General features: G+C 39.5%; 1 long non-coding RNA gene across 2 annotated transcripts; it reads left to right on the forward strand.

The window, feature by feature from the left end:
* The first annotated feature begins 1,205 nt into the window (after positions 1–1,205).
* LOC115167546 (uncharacterized) lies at positions 1,206–3,456 on the forward strand. 2 transcript variants are annotated; one of them, XR_003870499.1, is made up of 3 exons: positions 1,206–1,981; positions 2,753–2,991; positions 3,147–3,456. It is a non-coding gene; the product is annotated as an uncharacterized LOC115167546 (long non-coding RNA). The 2 variants fall into 2 exon arrangements; XR_003870498.1 differs by having other exon boundaries at positions 1,208–1,981; positions 2,753–3,456.
* Positions 3,457–6,682: the final 3,226 nt, after the last annotated feature.

The raw sequence follows: 6,682 nt of genomic DNA on the forward strand, positions 1-6,682 counted from the left end.
AAGGGTCTGACAATCTGTTCTGAAGTCAGTTTTTCCTCTCTTTACCTCTCAAAGAGGGAGATATGGCTTCTCCCCTAAATGTTGAATGGCACGTTGGAGGCTTGAACTGGATGTTGGGCTCGGGTTCTCGCCATGGCAGCCCCAGAGGTTCATAAAACACTAACAGGCCGTTAAAAGGAACTCTTAAAAGCATGTGGATATTTGTTGGAGGAAGTTCAACAGAAACGTGAACTGGTATGACCCATTCATTCACTGCTATTATATAATATTACATTGTGTAGGGGGAACGGCTGTCTTTTCATCGACAGACAGATGTCCTAGTAGTATCAGTAGTTGATATGGGCTAGTAACAGAGTGAACTTTGTGCACAGCTTTGAACACATCAGTGACCAGTCAACCTTTTCTGTCAATTACTCAAACGCAAATGCACTAATACTTTAGTTTGGCACGACAACAACACCTGGCTGCACGATTAATGCCTCTAATCTCAAGAGGTCTATGTAAAAAATAGACTATAGACTGTAAAAGATGAATAAAAAATACCATCAAATGTTCTCCTTTTCTCCTGCTGTGAATGAATGAAGTCATTGTGTCTTTATTAGCTTTACTACTCTTATGCCACAACACTTGTTCGCTTGTCATCGTCATCGAAGGATTGTGAAAAGGTCACATCGCGGAGCGATGCCATCCTTTAAAGACAGCCATATGCAAACCATTATATTTTTATAATTATGGCGCTCCTAAAGAAACAGCATGGTTACAAGTCTCACTAATGAAATAATCTTTTGGGGGCAAAGTGGTAAAACTAAGGTTCTCCATTTCTCTCCGTCTCTTTCTTCCTCTCAGCAATGTGAAACTCACTTTCAAAGAGTAAGAGAGGTAATCATACTCCCTCCACGTCCATTTAGGATAATGATATTGTAATTGTGTTGTGTCCTTTCTGTTCCTGCAGGGTAATGGTAGTGTAATTGCTTCAGTGTTGCTTTGCTTCAAAGTGGCCCTACATGAAAAACATTCTGTTCAGCTTGAAATGTAAAACTTTCTTCCTATGTTTCCATAATGACAGTGAGTCATATATCCCGAAGCAGAATTCTTAAATCTGTGCAACCAGTGACAAACCCAAGTCATGGGTATGTCACTGGAAATGTGTGTGTGTGTGTGTGTGTGTGTGTGTGTGTGTGTGTGTGTGTGTGTGTGTGTGTGTGTGTGTGTGTGTGTGTGTGTGTGTGTGTGTGTGTGTGTGTGTGTGTGTGTGTGTGTGTGTAAGGAAGGAGTTCAAGTAGATCAGGCAAAGATGAAGGTGGGTCCTTGTATTTACTAAAGTAATTGCTAAGCAAGAAAAAGGAGCAAGTTTCAACCCAATCTTTCTTTTGTTCTATTGTAGCTACATAAGAACAAGAGGGTGTGCAACATGCGCGCCAATGACACAGCAACCTCACTTAAAGGCCCAGTGCAGTCAAAAACGCAATTTATCTGCGTTATAATATACATTTCCACATTATGGGGCGGTTTCCCGGACAGAGTTTAATTTAAGTCAGGACTAGGCTAATTCTACTTAAATTAATCCATATTTAAAAAATGGCTTTCTGAGACGTTGCTTAACTTCAGATTAATTAGTTCTAGACTAGGGAGTCCCAGACTAAGTTAAGGACTATCCAATTAATCTTTGAAGCCTAAGTAAATTAATGATGTGCACTTGGTGCTGACCTGAGGATGCTTCAAAAACCAGGGATGGGACACTAATACATAAGTATTGTGTGGAATTGCAGCAAGTTACCTAAACCAAACAATGGACGGAGGTAAAAGAAAATGTTCAAAGAACGTGACCCTCTTGAAGCGAATTGTGTCAAACCAAACAATTATCGAGAACAAACAGCATGATTCATCAACAGAAAACAAGAAAAAGAATGCCTGGACAACCATTTGTTATGAATTCAACTCAAATGAAAAAGTAAACAAAAGGACGCTACAACAACTTCAGGTAAGATACTGTATTTATTGTTAGCCCACTTTTACAAATCAGAGTCACTTTGAAATGTTTGTTTACTTGTACAACACTACACAGTGGGGCCTAAATGTATTTGTGTAACAGAAATGTAACACAAACAATATAATTCCTATATTGTCTTGTCTTTCTAAGGTCCTGTGGAAAAACATACAAATCTACTTAACCTTTAGGATCCGCCACTTTTTTCAAATTTCACCTAAAATGACATACCCAAATGTAACTGTCTGTAGCTCAGACCCTGAAGCAAGGATATGCATATTATTGGTACCATTTGAAAGGAAACACTTTGAAGTTTGTGAAAATGTGAAAGAAATGTAGGAGAATATAACACAATAGATCTGGTAAAAGGTAATCCAAAGAAAAAAACAACCATTCTTTTGTATTTTTTTTGTACCATCATCTTTGAAATGCAAGAGAAAGGCCATAATGTATTATTCCAGCCCAGATGCAATTTAGATTTTGGCCACTTGATGGCAGCAGTGTATGTGCAAAGTTTTAGACTGATCCAATGAACCATTGCATTTCTGTTTAAAGTTTTGTATCAAGACTGCCCAAATGTGCCTAATTTGTTCAGAATTGTGCAATCTCCTCAAACAATAGCATGATATTCTTTCACTGTAATAGCTACTGTAAATTGGACAGTGCAGTTAGATTAACAAGAATTTAAGCTTTCTGCCAATATCAGATATGTCTACATCCTGGGAAATGTTCTTGTTACTAACAACCTCATGCTAATTGCATTAGCCTACATTAGCTCGACCATCCCGTTGACCGGACATCGATCTCAAACAAGTTAAAGAAGACAAATGCTGTTGCTCACAGGGAGTGTTTTAAGACTGGTGGTGGACCCCCAGTAAGACCAGAGACAGATGAGCTGGGAGACTTGTTGACTGGGATCATTGATAGCCAGCAACCCCTGGAAGGTATCCCCAATGATGACCATTTGGACAGTTCAGATGGGGCGCCGTTCCAATCCTAATTTGGTAGGACACATTCATTCAACATGTGCCATCCCCGGACTGCCAGGAATATGTAATGTTGTCAGTAATCTCTTGCACTCCCATAATATACATTATGTAATGAACTCAACTCTTGAAGAAACAATGTTCTCTAATGCAGCAATGTCATCATTTTCTAGAGGCAGATGATCACCATGGCTCGGAGGGCATAAGACAGGATGAAGGTCAGCCCGCTACATCTGCAGCAGCCAGGAGGGAAGATTGTGTCACTAAGAGGCTGCCATGGAAAAACTAGCCATGGAATTTCATGAGCACCAACTAATGTATTTACAAGAAGAGCATGATATGAAGATGCACATCCTTCATGTTGAGTTGGCTATGAGGGAGGAGGAGAGAAACATGAGGCAGCAGCAGTACCAACGTTCTCAAACCAGCATTAGTTCTGGGTACCGATATTTCCATTTGTGAATTAAAAACCTTTCATTCATGGCTGTTGTTTGCTTCAATCACTTGAGCTATCTTTGTTGTGAGAAGTGGTGCATAGTAAAAGCATCTCTGCAGGCTAGTCCATTACTGTCATTGTCTGCCTCAACCATGGGAACATCTGGGTCATCCTCATCTTCATTGCGAGGATCTGGGCAGCCATGCTGTTTAAGGTCATTGTGAAGCACTGCTGTTGGAATTATGACAATGCAGCAACTTCTTGATTGAAAGTGCAATGTGTTTCTGAGACACTGGAAACAATTCTTCCATTCACCAAACATGCACTCCACAACACCTCTGGTGCAGATATGAGCTTGGTTGTGCCATTGTTGCTCAGGTCCTATTGCATGAAGATAGGGTGTGAACAAGTAGTTGGTCTGTGCATACCCACTGTCACCAAGTATGATTCCACTATGTTGTCCTCCTTCAAGCTGAGCATACAAAGAGGAGTTTTGGAAAATCCTTGAGTCATCAGTTGCACCTTTCCAACATGCATCAATGTTAGAGAACGGCAAATTGGGAGTGCACACATTTTGTACATTTATTGACAACCAGTTTTACGATTCCTGTACTCCTCGGCATCTGCTGTAGAGGGACAGTTGATGGGAATATGACATCCACCTATACAGCCAATGACTCGAGGGAAGTTTCCATATTCATAGAACTCTACCTTGTAGGTGGCTTGGGCAGCTGCATCAGAGAAGTTGATGTAATTGTCTTTCAGTTCACATATAGCATTTCAGACTTTGTGGACTATTCTGCATACAGTCGGTTCACTTACACCACACAAATCTCCTGTTTCGCAATGGAATCTTCCAGATGCCAAAAACTTCAAGGGGATCAGTACTTGCAGGGAAGAAGGGATGGGCCTTCCCCTAAGAGAGTCAGATAAAAGCCTTGGCTCATGCAAACAAATGATGTCAGCTGAATGTTCTTGGCCAGATTTTCTTACATACGGAAACAGTCACAGAAATTGATTTAATCAAAATCTTTCAGTGGGTTGCTCCTGTTTATAACCGCCCTTCTGTCTGGCCTTGATGGTGCTCTTTGATCATCATTGAAATAGTCCAGTTAATCCATTTTCCTCTATTGCCAAGATCAAACTGGGGGCCAACATCCATTAATCTGAAGTTAAACCTGCCTCTGGCCAGGTTTAATTTAAGCCTTCACTTAGCTCTAGATTAACTCTAATTGTCCTTCTGGAAATCAGACTTTTTAAATCTGGACTAGGGCAAGTCTGAGACTATTTTAAACCATGTCTGAGAAAAGCCATTTCAATTAGTCCAGTTTAAAAGTGCATTTTAGTCTAGGATTAGGCTTAATCTGACCGCGAAACCGCTCCTATGAGGTTGGAATAATACTGTGAAATTATGATAATGCCCTTTTAGTGTAAGAGATGTTTGAAAATAGACTGAAAAATCAGCCTATTTTGGTGGGATTAAAGTTTTGGCCTGCCTGGGGACATCGCCAGCGCAGTAAATGAGTTAACAGACAAATAAGAAACCGTTCCAAACCACTCTGACAAAAACAATAGAAGCTAGTTTTTAGTTTTCCCCTCGCCACTCAGACCACTCCCAGACAGTCCTAGCAAAATTCTTGCTTGAGAAATTGCTTTTGCTAAGAAGCTATTTTTGTTTCTTTTTGACTATTTTATTTGAAAACAATCACAGTAAAGTACTTAATTGTTGGCCAGAAATGATTTGATATAGAGATGCGATAAAAACGGCTACATTGAACCTTTAAGGTTATATCCCATCCAATAATAAAATTGAGATCACATTTTTCGGATGCTGGTGTCAACAACGAGCATCTAATGATCCATCAACAGCAAGATAATTACTATTATTTTCATATGACTGGTTTTTAAAGTCATGAAACTATTTCTGATTTCAGTCTAAGACAATGTTTCTTCGCATAGTATATTAGGTATTGCCTACCTCACTGAATTGGCTCACTCAGAGGGCAAGTGATTTTACACATCTTGGTACTCAGTTTATAAATGCTATTCCATACATCGCTTCTAAATAAAAGATTCAGTTCCAATTGCAATGCTGTTCTGGCATCTGACTCTAGACAAGGGGACATCTCGCAACGATTTAAGGTGAATGGATGTTTATCTGTCTGTTTGAGATTCTTGACCTACAGTCTGTGTCATATAAGTAAAAGCACTACAATACTCTTCCTAATAACTCAAGGTGTTCCTGGTGGATGGCTGTCAACAGAACATACTGTACATTTGATACTAACTATGGAGGAGACAGACACATGCCAATCTTTCCAGCATTAACAGGGGTGTTCTATACCTTATCTTCCCTTGAGCTAGATAGTAGTTCTGTCTCCATCCTAATTAAGTTACATATCGAATGTGTAAATGTTTCTGAAGGTGACTGTACTACAAACAACAGTTCTGTTGTATTGTCATGACAAAATGAATGAATCACCTCTGCATTCTGATAGCCGCAAAATGGCTGCTGTTGCACCACTTAGGTGGGCGCTTCAAATTACAGGTTGATGAGGGGAATATCTGTATAAATCGTTTTGAGGCCTACGGTAGTGACAAACACCATATAAATGCAATCCCTTAAGACTAGCACACTCCTACATAATAATAAAAACATCACTTCATTTTCATGGAGGAATATATATATATACAGTTGAAGTCGGAAGTTTACATACACCTAGGTTGGAGTAATTAAAACTCGTTTTTCAACCACTCCACAAACTTGTTGTTAACAAACTATAGTTTTGGCAAGTCGGTTAGAACATCTACTTTGTGCATGACACAAGTCATTTTTCCAACAATTGTTTACAGACAGATTATTTCACTTATCATTCACTGTATCACAATTCAAGTGGGTCAGAAGTTTACATACACTAACTTGACTGTGCCTTTAAACAGCTTGGAAAATTCCAGAAAATGATGTCATGGCTTTAGAAGCTTCTGATAGGCTAATTGACATCATTTGAGTCAATTGGAGGTGTACCTGTGAATGTATTTCAAGGCTTACCTTCAAACTCAGTGTCTCTTTGCTTGACATCATGGGAAAATCAAAATAAATCAGCCAAGACCTCCAAAAAACAATTGTAGACCTCCACAAGTCTGGTTCATCCTTGGGAGCAATTTTCACAAAAAAGCCAGACTACAGGTTGCAACTGCACATGGGGACAAAGATTGTACTTTTTGGGGAAATGTCCTCTGGTCTGATGAAACAGAAATAGAACTGTTTGGCCA

The sequence above is a fragment of the Salmo trutta genome, chromosome 29, assembly GCF_901001165.1.
Source record: "Salmo trutta chromosome 29, fSalTru1.1, whole genome shotgun sequence".
In the NCBI taxonomy this organism is placed as follows: Eukaryota; Metazoa; Chordata; class Actinopteri; order Salmoniformes; family Salmonidae; genus Salmo; species Salmo trutta.